Source organism: Suncus etruscus, chromosome 16 (assembly GCF_024139225.1).
Source record: "Suncus etruscus isolate mSunEtr1 chromosome 16, mSunEtr1.pri.cur, whole genome shotgun sequence".
NCBI classification, from domain to species: Eukaryota; Metazoa; Chordata; class Mammalia; order Eulipotyphla; family Soricidae; genus Suncus; species Suncus etruscus.
In genome coordinates this window covers 23,459,849-23,472,655 of record NC_064863.1, presented here as the reverse complement: position 1 = coordinate 23,472,655, position 12,807 = coordinate 23,459,849, and the positions used below count along the sequence as shown (strand labels likewise).

Genomic DNA, 12,807 nt, shown 5'->3' with positions numbered 1-12,807 from the left:
CTGCTGAGTGTGGTCCAAAAACGAAAAATAAAATAAAATAAAATAAAATAAAAAAATAAATAAATAAATAAATAAATAACCAATTAGTAACTTGAATACATACTTCTATGCCAGGAAAAAATTTCAACTTTGTCTGCTTGACCTCAACAATTCAAGGTGCTCCATACTTCTCACAAATGAAACTTACAACAACCAAATTGAAAAGTTTTATTAGTAAAACTGAAGACAAAAAAAAAAAAAAAAAAGAAAATTTAGTAGGAATTTGTGGAGGAATAAAACAACTTGATTCCTCTTAGTAGAAAGGTATGACAAAAATCAAGCAAAAGAAGTCCACGTGGATGAATTAGCAATTAAAAAACAACAACAGTGGTTTAAAACTCAGGTAGACAAAGGGAGAAAAATAGACTTCAATGTGGAATAATTAGAATGTAGCTGTATGTGAGCAAAGTAGATTCTGGTGTTTTCATAAGTTTCAACTTAAGTAGCAGCCATTGCCACTCTCTGGAATCAAAGCAATTTATCATTCATGAATAACTGCCAAGGGGAACATCACTAGGGACATGCTGGGGTTATGTTTTTAGCAGGCCCGGATTTTCATAGAAAAGTATTAAATTTATCTGCACTGTGGAGAGTTGCTAAGTTAATGTCAAGGGAAAGGGTCCATCTTATTAGGGGAGATGTTATCTTAGTCATTGTCATCTGTCATAGTCTAAAGCAGTAGGAAGAGATGCATGTAAGCACAGCTGCTGACAAATTAGAGTTCAGTTGTACTGAAATTGGAATTTCTGCACAGAAAACCTCCTTTCAACCAGATATTTTGAGGATCACAAAATCACACCTTGAATTCTCACAAGCTACGTGTAGTTTAAAATGTTGATATAAATGCATATTTCATCTTTATATACACACCTATATAAGTAGGTGCATTTTACACACACACAGTGTAGCTGTTTTTCTTTCAGAAAGATTGGAATGCAGGCCCACTGACAGCATATATACAGAAACAGCCATAAATATAGAATGAGCAGCTGCATATGCTCACAGGAAAGACTGCATGTATCAACTAGAGAAAGGAAATTCTTCAAGTTTGGAAAAGTAACTCGGAAGGCTTTGAAGTTGAGCGCAGTGATTTTCAAAGGGCATAGCCTACTATCCCAGCGGTCATGATGAAGTAGAAGAACATCATCCTTCATGAGAGGCTAATGGGCTGCTCACATGCTCCAATAGAGCCTAATGTGACAAATGAATATATTTATACTCAGGTCTCAAGAAGGCAAGATGGTTGAGAGTGATGGATTTCTCTCAAGGGACAGACAACAAGTATTTTTTTCTTCTCTTGGACAGAGCCTCTTCTTGGAAGGAAAAAAAGAAATCGGTCTTGACTTCACTTCCTTGAGTCAGAGAATTTCTGCCACCATTTGTTTGGAGTTTGTGCATGGTGGTGATGGGTCTTGAGTTTTCTGGACTAGTTACAGTTATAGTGTGTACTTAGCATTCACCCATATATCCCTGTCATTGTGCTCACCACCTCAGATATAAATCCTTTTTAGCCAGGATTTAAGTCAAAAGATTTACTTTGTCCCAAAATGTTTGTCTAGGGGAATTTATCATTGCTCAGCCTCTAAGTATTTATGTTTGAAAATTAGCAAGAGAGAGATTTGTGAGCAGAGTGAACTCTAAAATTTGGCAGGGATATTTCCATCTCCATGAATACTGTAATATTATCTAACCTAAGTGCAAGGAGAAAAGACAGAGCAAAAGGAAGCTGATAACAGAAATTTTATACAATTCCTATCATTGAAGATAATTTTTTCTTTTTTTTTTTTGAGGTAGGTGTTTTCCTTTTTTTGTCATCCACTTTTTTTATTTTTATCTTTATTTAAACATCTTGATTACAAATATGATTGTGATTAGGTTGCAGTCATGTAAAGAACACCCCCATTCACCAGTGCAACATTCCCACCACCAATGTCCCAAATCTCCCTCCATCCCACCCCACCCCCTCCTGTACTCCAGACAGGCTTTCCAGTTCCCCCATTCATTCACATGATTATGGTAGTTCTCTGTGTAGTTATTTCTATAATTGCACTCACCACTCTTTGTGGTGCGCTTCATGAAGTGAGCTGGAAGTTCTAGCCCTCCTCTCATTGTCTCTGAGGATTGTTGCAAAAATGACTTTTATTTTTCTTAAAACCCATAGATGAGTGAGACTATTCTGCATCTCTCTCACTTCCTCTGATTTATTTCACTCAGCATGATAGATTCCATGTACATCCATGTATAGGAAAATTTCATAACTTCATCTCTCCTGATGGCTGCATAATATTCCATTGTGTATATGTACCACCATTTCTTTAGCCATTCGTCTGTTGAAGGGCATCTTGGTTGTTTCCAGAGCCTGGCTATTGTGAATAGTGCTGCAACAAATATAGGTGTGAGGAAGGGGTTTTTGCATTGTATTCTTGTGTTCATAGGGTATATCCCTAGGAGTGGAATAGCTGGGTCGAATGGGAGCTCAATTTCCAGATTTTGGAGGAATCTCCATATCCCTTTCCATAGAAGTTGGACTAGACAGCATTCCCACCAGCAGTGGATAAGAGTTCCTTTCTCTGCACATCCCCGCCAGCACTGATTGTTCTCATTCTTTGTGATGTATGCCAATCTCTGATGTGTGAGATGGTAATCTCAGCGTTGTTTTGATTTGCATCTCCCTAATGATTAGTGATAAGGAGCATTTTTATGTGCCTTTTGGTAATTTGTATTTCTTTTTTTTTTTAATCAAAGTGTCTATTTATTTCTTCTCCCCATTTTTTGATGGGATTAGATTTTTTTTCTTGTAAAGTTTTGTCAGTGCCCTGTATATTTTGGATAGTAGCCCCTTATCTGATGGGTGTTGGGTGAATAGTTTCTCCCACACGGTGAGTGGCTCTTGTATCCTGGGCACTATTTCTTTTGAGGTGCAGAAGCTTCTCAGCCTAATGTATTCCCATCTGTTGATTTCTGCTTCCACTTGTTTGGAAAGTGCAGTTTCCTCTTTGAAGGTGCCTTTAGTCTCAATGTCATGGAGTGTTTTACCGACGTGTTGTTCTATATACCTTATGGTATCAGGTCTGATGTCAAGGTCTTTAGTCCATTTGGATTTTACCTTCGTATATGATGTTAACTGGGGGGTCTATGTTCGCTTTTTTGCAAGTGGCTAATCAGTTCTGCCAGCACCACTTGTTGAAGAGGTTTTCTCTGCTCCACTTAGGATTTCTTGCTCCTTTGTCAAAAATTAGGTGATTGTATGTATGGGGAACATTGTCTGAGAACTCAAGCCTATTCCACTGATCTGAGGGTCTGTCTTTATTCCAATACCATGCTGTTTTGATAACTATTGCTTTATAGTACAGTTTAAAGTTGGGGAAAGTAATTCCTCCCATATTTTTTCCCAATGAATGCTTTAGCTATTCTAGGGTGTTTATTGTTCCAAATGAATTTCAAAACTGCCTGATCCATATCTTTGAAGAATGTCATGGGTATCTTTAGAGGGATCACTTTAAATCTGTACAATGTTTTGGGGAGTATTGGCATTTTAATGGTGTTAATGAGCAGGGTATGTGTTTTCATTTCCGTGTGTCCTCTCTTATTTCTTTGAGCAGGGCTTTATAGTTTGTTTTTTTTTTTTTTTTGTATAGGTCCTTCACGTGTTTGGTTAAGTTGACTCCAAGGTATTTGAGTTTGTTTGGTACTAATGTGAATGGGATTGCCTTCTTGCCGTCCATCTCTTCCCTATCATTATTGGCAGCATCTCTGTCTGGTTTTGCTATCAAGGTGATGTTGGCTTCATAAAAGCTGTTTGGGAGTGTTCCGTTTTTTGAATTTCATGGAAGAGCCTGGCTAGGATTGGTAGTAGCTCCTCTTGAAAGATTTGAAAGAATTCATTAGGAAATCCATCTGGGCTTGGGCTTTTCCTTTTGGGCAGATGTTTGATTACAGTTTCAATTTCCTCAATAGTGATGGGGGTGTTTAGATATGCTACATCCTCCTTGCTTAACTTTGGAAGGTTATAAGTGTTCAAGAATTTTTCCCTTTCTTCTAGGTTCTCATGTTTAGTAGCATCCCTTTCATTCCCTTTCGGAATCCCTTTCTTCTAGGTTCTCATGTTTAGTAGTTTCTCAAAGTAGTCTTTGATTACCCTTCAGATCTCTGCAATATCTGTCATGATCTCCCCCTTTTCATTTCTAATACGGGTTATCAGATTTCTCTCTCTTTCTTTGTAAGTTTTGCCAATGGTCTATCAATCTTGTTTATTTTTTTTAAAGAACCAACTTGTGCTTTTGTTGATCTTTCGGATTTTTCTTTTGTTTTCCACTTATTGAGTTCTGCTTTCAGCTTTGTTATTTCCTTCTGTCTTCCTATTTTTGGTTCCTTTTGTTGGTCATTTTCTAATTTTATGAGCTGCGTCATTAAGTTATTCAGGTATGCCCCTTCTTTCTTCCTGATGTGTGCTTGTAGAGCTATAGATTTTCCTCTCAGGACCGCTTTTGCTGTGTCCCATAGAAGCTTCAGATGGAAGATAATTATTTTCTATATTCTATTACAGTAAATTTTAATTAATCAAACATTTGGAGGGACATATTGGTAGTAATTAGGGTTTATACTGGCTTTATACTCATGAATAACTCCTTGAAGGATTGCAATGCAAGGAGTTACCCTCTTCTTACCTGTGGATTAAGGGATCAAACCTGCATTGGTTGCATGCAAGATAAATTTCCTATCTGCTGTACTAATATTCTAGCCCTATATTAAATTTTTGACATACAGAATATTGAAATAGTTTTTAGTAAACAGCTAGAAAAAATTAGACTATTAATATTTAAAATTAGCATTTTATTTAATTTACAAACTACCACTGTCAAAGTATTTTGTAGAAAATTGTGAATATCAATGTTTCCTAAATATTTATGTGCATATGCCATTTACAAGAGTTTGGTACTTGCTGTGAACACTAAATATTTATACATAATTAAATATAATACAAAATATATAATGTAATGCACACATGTATAACTTCATACTATAATTTTATATAATATGGGCTTTGGCAAATTTATATTTCTGCAATGAAAATTCATGGGATAATAAATTTACCTTCTCAGATGTTGTTGGTATGTCAATTATCTATTTTTTGTAACTTTATTTATTAATTCATTTATTTATTTGGTTTTTGGATCACTCCCGGCAATTCTCAGAGGTCACTCCTAGCTCTGTTCTCAGAAATCACTCTTGGCAGGTCTAGGTTACTACATGGGATTCCAAGAATCAAACCACCATCAGTCCTGGGTTGGCCGAATCAAGGCAAACACTCCAAAGCTGTGCCTTCTCTCTAGCCCTAGTATGTCAATTATCAATTGATTTCTACCCATGAGAGCCAAAAACACAACTGCTCTAATTTTTTCATTTAAAAATTGACTGTGGCTATTTGAAAATGTTTTTGAAAAAATGCCATCAATATATGTTCCTTTGTGTACAATGTTTAATGGAACATTCAATACGGCCCTCAAAAATAAAAATCACATTATAATACTCAAAACCTGTACATATTATATAGCCAAGTATCAGAGAGAAAATGAAAATGAAGAAACTTATGCATTTGTTGTTGTAATCAATTAATGTTTATGGGGAATAAGATGGATTAATTGAGTGAGTACAATTTAATCATAAAGGTCCTTCAGTGTGGGAGAGGGAGGCAAGAAATTCAGCCATAGAATTCAGCCTTCAAATAAAGTTGACTCAACATTGTTATATTTTGCAGGAAAATTTTGAACGGAATCTTGCACTCACCTATTTTGGTTCCTTTGATTGCTAGATTTAATTTCATCTCTAATGAGGCCATTGGTCATAGAACATGGCACATGATCAAAACATTCCATTCTTTAAGACAAAATCATAGTGGGTCTACCGAAAAATAAAAATAAAAACAGACAAGAACAAAGATATTCTTAAACTTTTGATGTAGAACTCTGAAAGTAGTGCTATGAAGGCTTGTTAATAGCTTCATCTTTCTATTCTGATGATAAAAATATCTCTGCATCCCTGTAACAGGATGGTGTCTTTTACATGAAGATTGGCTCTAGTTTTCAGAAGGTCAAAAGAAGGATCAGTGAAAATCTCTGTTTTTCAGCTATTGGAATGTTTAGAGCATTAATCATATGTGGTCTCTTAATTTAAGTTAATTAATACATTACTTTGATTCTGATTCCCCACACCAGAAATATTGATTGTGGGGGATGGTGTGGAAACCACAAACCAAGAAATGTTGGGTTCCTCCAAAAAAGGGGGAGAAGAAAATGAAAAATAATTCCACAGGGTCATTAAGAAAGAAAGATAGCTCCCATTTAAAAAATCCAATTATTGGTGCCTGAGAGATAATACAATGATTAGACTGTTTGCCTTGCACCCAGCTATCTCAGATTCAATTTCTGGCATTACATATGGTCCCTTAAAATTCCTTCCAGAAGTGATCCTCAGTTCTTCAGGGGTAAGTCCTGAGAAACACAATAAGAGGGAGGGAGAGAGGGAGGGAAGGAGGGACAAAGGAAGGAAGGAAGGAAGGTAGGAAGGAAGGAAGGAAGGAAGGAAGGAAGGAAGGAAGGAAGGAAGGAAGGAAGGAAGGAAGGAAAGAAGGAAGGAAGGAAGGAAGGAAGGAAGGAAGGAAGGAAGGAAGGAAGGAAGGAAGGAAGGAGACGAAGGAAGGAAGGAGACGAAGGAAGGAAGGAGAGGAAGGAAGGAAGGAGACGAAGGAAGGAAGGAGAGGAAGAAAGGAAGGAGACGAAGGAAGGAAGGAGAGGAAGGGAAGAAGAAAAAAGAGGGAGGGTTAGGGAGGAAGAGAGAGGGAGGAAGGAGAAGGAGGAAGGGAGTGAAGGAAGGGAGGGAGGGAGGGAAGAAGGGAAGGTGGGAGGGAAGATGGGAGGGAGTGAGGAAGAAAAAAAGAAAGGGAGGGAGGATGGGAGGTAATGAGGGAGAGACAGAGGGAGGGAAGGAAGTAGGGGGGGAAGGATAGAGACAAGAAGAAAGAGGTTCATTTTAACCCAATGAGCCTTCTTTTGAGTTTTTACCTCCAGTTTATAAGACTGGAGAAATAATTCAGCAGTTTAGTTGTTTACCTTGCACATGACTGACCTAGTTTTGATCCACATCATCTTATATATTCCCTTAGCATTGCCAAGAGAAATAAATACTGAGCGAAGAACCAGGTTTAATTTTCCAAGAGTCACCAAGTAGAGCAATGAGAGAGAAAAGACAGACAGAAATATAAAGAGAGAAAAATGAGAGGGAGAGAGAGAGAGAGAGAGAGAGAGAGAGAGAGAGAGAGAGAGAGAGAGAGAGAGAGAGAGAGAGAGAGAGAGAGAGAGAGAGAGAGACGTGATGCTCGGTTTAGATTTGCTGCTTTCTCGTACCTCTCAATGTTCACCACCTGGAAACGTACCCAATTTATTAAATCATTGTCATCAGTGACTGAATTCAATTTCCAGCCTTTCTCCCCTCCCTGGATGCCTGGAAGCCAAAGTAAGGAAGCGAACTGAAAGTTCCAATCTTCTAATCACAAAATTGGCTTCATTGGCAACAAGCCTGTATCTCTAAGTACTCTCTAAAAGTCAATAGCATAACAAGAGATATTTATCACACTCAACACCTAGGAAATTCCAAGGGTTTCAGAACAGGGAGCCAGGAGATTAATACAAAATACATATGGCATTCAAATGACACATACAGTTTTCTCTAAACAATAATGTCCTATTCTATTTCTAGCCCTGCTTTATCTACGCATATGCTCACCAACACCTCCACCATGTATTTGTTAAAGCTCTGAGACTTGATAGAGTAGTTGGGAATGTGTCTGAGAATTCACTAGTTGTGACATGTTATTATGATGACTCGTATATGAACTGGTGAAGAAAGAGTTTATGTATTGGTTCAGGAATTAAAAAATAGATAAGTCCATCCTATCGATAGAACATTTTTTCAGACTCAGAATATCTCAACAGCATGATCCATGGCATGTGGCAAAAACTACCTTCACTGGAAGCAGACTAACAACTCACTATTCTGAATTATGCTCTGCTTTCCTAATAACCAGATTGAAGTTAATCAGCCTCTTGCATCGTCCAAAGAATGTTTTCTCCGAACAATGATGATGATAGTGATGTTGGCAATTTTGCTGATGATAAAGATGTTGATGCTGCTGCTGTTGGCGATGATGATGATACTAAAGTATCATCTGAACCAATTAAATCTGGTCTCAGAAAATTAATCTCTAAGCTACTTTTAGGTCTGTCTAAATTAGAGGATAAAACTAGCTGCATTTTATTATTAACCTGGGCAACAAGTATGACAACATAAACATGTCTGGTCAAATATACATTATAGGCTTTGTTGTCCTAAATTTTAAGAAGCAATACAAGACAAGCCATGTGTCTTATATTTATAGAAATATATTAAATCCTGGCAATGTATTAATAAATACTGATTTAGCATACATTATGTCCTTGATGGTTCTAAGATAATATTTGTTTCACATGGCTCTATTCTTTGATGGGGTCTAAAGAAATGTAAGCATAGCATATGAATAATTTCTATAATATCAGCAAGTACATTTGTTAGGGAATTAAATGCCTTTAAGTTGCATAAAAGTCATGCAATCATGGTCATAGGAATGAGTCATCTTGTATGAACATATAAACCTATACCATTGTGATCTTCTTTAAGAAAATAATCAAATTACAAGTCACAAAGTAGGTGTTTGAATAGATTTCTATTACTACTGTAACATATTACCACAGACTTAGTGGCTTAATGTCTGACAGATTTATTGTTAATTAGTTCTGGGGTGTCAGAGCCCCAAATATGTTGTACTAGAATAAATCAAGATGTTGACAGGGCTGTTTTCCTTTCTCTAAGAGTATATACTTTCTTGCATTACTTAGCTTCCAGTAGGCTGCCTTTCTGTTTTCACTTCAGCCCTGTTTCTCTCGTTTTCAAAGCTACTAACAGTCACATGAACCTTTCTCACTCACATAACTCTAGGCATTCTTCTACTTCTCTCTTTCACAATGGAAGGACCTTGTGATTACCATGGACAAACCTTGACAATCTAGGATTATTTCTCTATTCTTACCAGTTTGTTAAAAACTTATTTTTATATTTAACTTCAAGCAATTTCTGCCCTGTTTCAGACATTATAATTTAGAAATCTATTAGAGTCAGTGATTCTCCCAACCATCGAATGAAATGAATATTAAAATGGAAAACAAATATCATTATTTTTCAATGTTCAGATCAAAGTCATTTTTGCTCCCACTGAGAATTTTTTAGGCAATTGACAATGATTATTACCCTAGAAATACTTCAGAATAAAGCTGAATTATTCTCATCTTCATGAACAATTCCACAACTCCCAATAATTATTCTTACTGAACATGAAAGAATGACAGACCCTAAAACTAAACTCATGAGAATCTCATAACTAATTTGCTTCAGAAACCTGATGTATTTTTTTTTTTTTGTTTTTGGGCCACACCCAGTGATGCTCAGGGGTTACTCCTGGCTATGCGCTCAGAAGTCTCTCCTGGCTTGGGGGACCATATGGGACGCCGGGGGATCGAACCGCGGTCCGTCTCCTAGGCTAGCGCAGGTAAGGCAGGCACCTTACCTCCAGCGCCACCGCCCGGCCCCAAGAAACCTGATGTATTTTTAAGAACTTAAAATCTGTGTAATAGAGAACTGTAGTTTGAAAATATACTGCATTCGAAAGTGGGTTGCTGCAATGCATTGTTGGCTGAAAAATATTATTTTTAATGAAATAAGTTTTACTGACTGACTAGAGGCTTCCTACATTAAAAAGATATTGAGAAAGACTAATGGTGTTTCTTCTAGAAAATTTTATGTGTATTTATATTAGTTGAAAACCTATTAAATTTCGGTTAAAGAATTTTTAAGTGTATCTCTTTAATTGGATGAAATATATATGTTAAGCTACAGTTGGGGAATTAAATGACGGTGTATTTATATTCTAGAATATATATCCACCTTTTATTCTGGGTATGAAAGAGAATGCTTCTCACCTCTAACCCAGAGAACAAAGTTTTGGTATTTTTGCTTTGTCTTATCTTTATATGAGTAGATCTGAACTTAGCATGATGTTCCAAAATTATTTTTCTGGAATTATGACTTTTGTCTTATAACAGTTTGCTGAAAGTTTACCAGTGGGGTGCCTTACCTAAAGGCACTGCTCACTGACTTGGAAAGTGTCTAATTTGGTTTTCTCTGCTGTTCATTTTCAGGCAAGAAGAGATAAGTTTAAAAAAAATCAAAAGAATATAGTTTTTTGTTTAGAATAAGGTTAGTCAAATTGTCTTATTTTATACAGGAATAATTACCGTTATGATTCCATGAATGCATGCCACCTGCCACACTAAGCATTTCTGTCCTTTATCTTGCTTGGTGTCCATAACAACACTTAGGAAAATAAGATTGGTATCCAAACTATTTTTTCTCATGGATATTTTTAAAGGGAAATAATATTTAATAGTTCTCACATCAAAAAAGCTGAACTTTGCAGAGATAGAGGGGCATCTCTGTTATTTTTATACATTTTCTAGCCAGCTGCTGTCCACCTTGAAATACTGATGGATGAGTGGATGGGCTCAGATGGAACATTAAACCCTATTGTTTAAAAGACAGAAATAACAAGGACTGGAGTTGGAAGATTTCAAAATAATTTTGCAAGATTACTACTTTTGAAGGATAGATCTCACCCAAATATTCAGAACAGATCTCCTTTAGACATGTAACTCTGGAATATAAGCTTTCACATTGAGATCTTCAATGTCCTCTAGTTTCACAAGAAATTTTCACCACCTTTTAAATATTTAAAATGTTTGGAGATTGAGGGTGGGAGGCATTATTCAAAATTAGGGTGATTATTATAATTTTTATTAGATGAATCTGTCTCTATGACAGGGAGAATACATCATTATAGTTCATCTGGTTTTCACACAAGTCACTCTTGCCTCATCAAGTACGTCCAATTTCTCTCCTTGAAACTCAGTTCACTATTCCTTCACAAAGTTCCCATAAGAGTCACTCCTTTCTTCCCACTGACTTCAAGATCTATTAACGTGGACTTCCCATAATATGTAATTAAATTGGTTCTTTAATCTTTCTAATAAATCTCATGTTAACTTTCTTATTTTTTAGACTAGATGAAAGAACCTATTAGAACCTAATGAAAGAATAGAGGAAAATTTCCTGTCTCTATACACTATTATTATCTGTCTTCTTTCACCTGGTTAAAGATATTCAATAATACTGGCATACAGAAACTCTACAAACTACTAAAGATTATTATTTATTTTTGTTTTGCTTTGCTTTGTTTCAGGTCTATATTCAGAAGTACTCAGAGTTTACTACTGACTCTGCACTCAGGAATTATTCCTACCAGGTTTGGAGGAACATATAAGCTCTCAGGGGTCAAACCAAGGTCAGCTGTATGCAAGGTAGATTTCTACCGATAATACTATTACTCCAACCCCTATTCACATTCTTAACCACATGGGAGCTAGCATTTTTTTCTTTGCTATAAAAATCAGTATAAATCATCCTTTCACTGATGTTTTTATTATCATCTGTCCTAAAACTACTAAAACTGAAGAATGCCACACAAACTCCATTTTCTACCAAGGAAGAGAGTTTTAGGATACTATTTTGGAGACCCCTTGGGAAGGAGCAGCCTCAGACTGCTAATGGAAAATAAAAAATAGATTCCAAATCTTAAAACTCTGAAATGAACCAAAACATGGAAAGTTATACTATTATGCTACCTGATGGACTGGGCTACCAAACATAACAAAGAAAATAAGCAAAGGGATAGCCTGGGTTTTACAAACTTTTTCCTGAGAAGGGCTTCTTGGAAGACTTAGAGTTTTGTGCACACAACACATGGAGGTAGGTTGATTTTCCATGTATTTCAAAAAAAATACCTGAACTGGCTCTTTCTAGAGTGTGTAATAATGCATGGGCCAGAAATGTTCGAATGGCTGTGTTCTTTACACTGACTGTATAAAAAGAGGAGATACAGTAAATGCACCCCATATAAACCTCAACACAGGCCCTTTGCCTGGACTGTATTGTGAATTTGCAGGACAAAAAAATGTTCGAATGGTTCTGCAGCATATACTGACAGACTGCATTTAATCTCTGGATAAAAGTTAAAAGAAGGATAAAGAAAGTCACTGTTGATATTAAGGCTAAGGAACTCTTTAAACTGGAATGGACCTTGGTCTGGGGCAATCAACCAATTTACCAATGAGATAAAATAAGGTCTGAACTTAAACCCTCACTTCAATTAAGCAGCCTAAGAGACAAATATCTGGGAACTAGATAGCAACCTTCCTGCATCACAAGACTAAATACCACCCAGTCTGAAAATACCACCCAGGCCTCTGATCACAACTCCCCCAAAAGCAAAAACAAAGGATAGTTCTCAACATAATGCAATCAAATAATCAGGTCACTTTCATGACCTTCCTATGTGATGTTGGTGTAATTCATTATACTTTTGTAATCTCACTAGGCATGCACCCTTTTATTGCCCTCTACCACATTTTTGAATTATTTGTGGCATATCTTGATTAGGCATGTGCAGGCTAACAGGTTGGGTACATTTCTGAAACTGAGTCCCGATTGAATTAATGCTTTAAATTGCAACTGGACAAAAGTCTCTCTCAAACTTCTTTTGGGAAACCAATCTATATGCTTGACTTC

General features: G+C 36.5%; 1 pseudogene; it reads left to right on the top strand.

Annotated features, from left to right (window-relative positions):
* The first annotated feature begins 12,067 nt into the window (after positions 1–12,067).
* LOC126032769 (uncharacterized) lies at positions 12,068–12,191 on the top strand (annotated as a pseudogene).
* Positions 12,192–12,807: the final 616 nt, after the last annotated feature.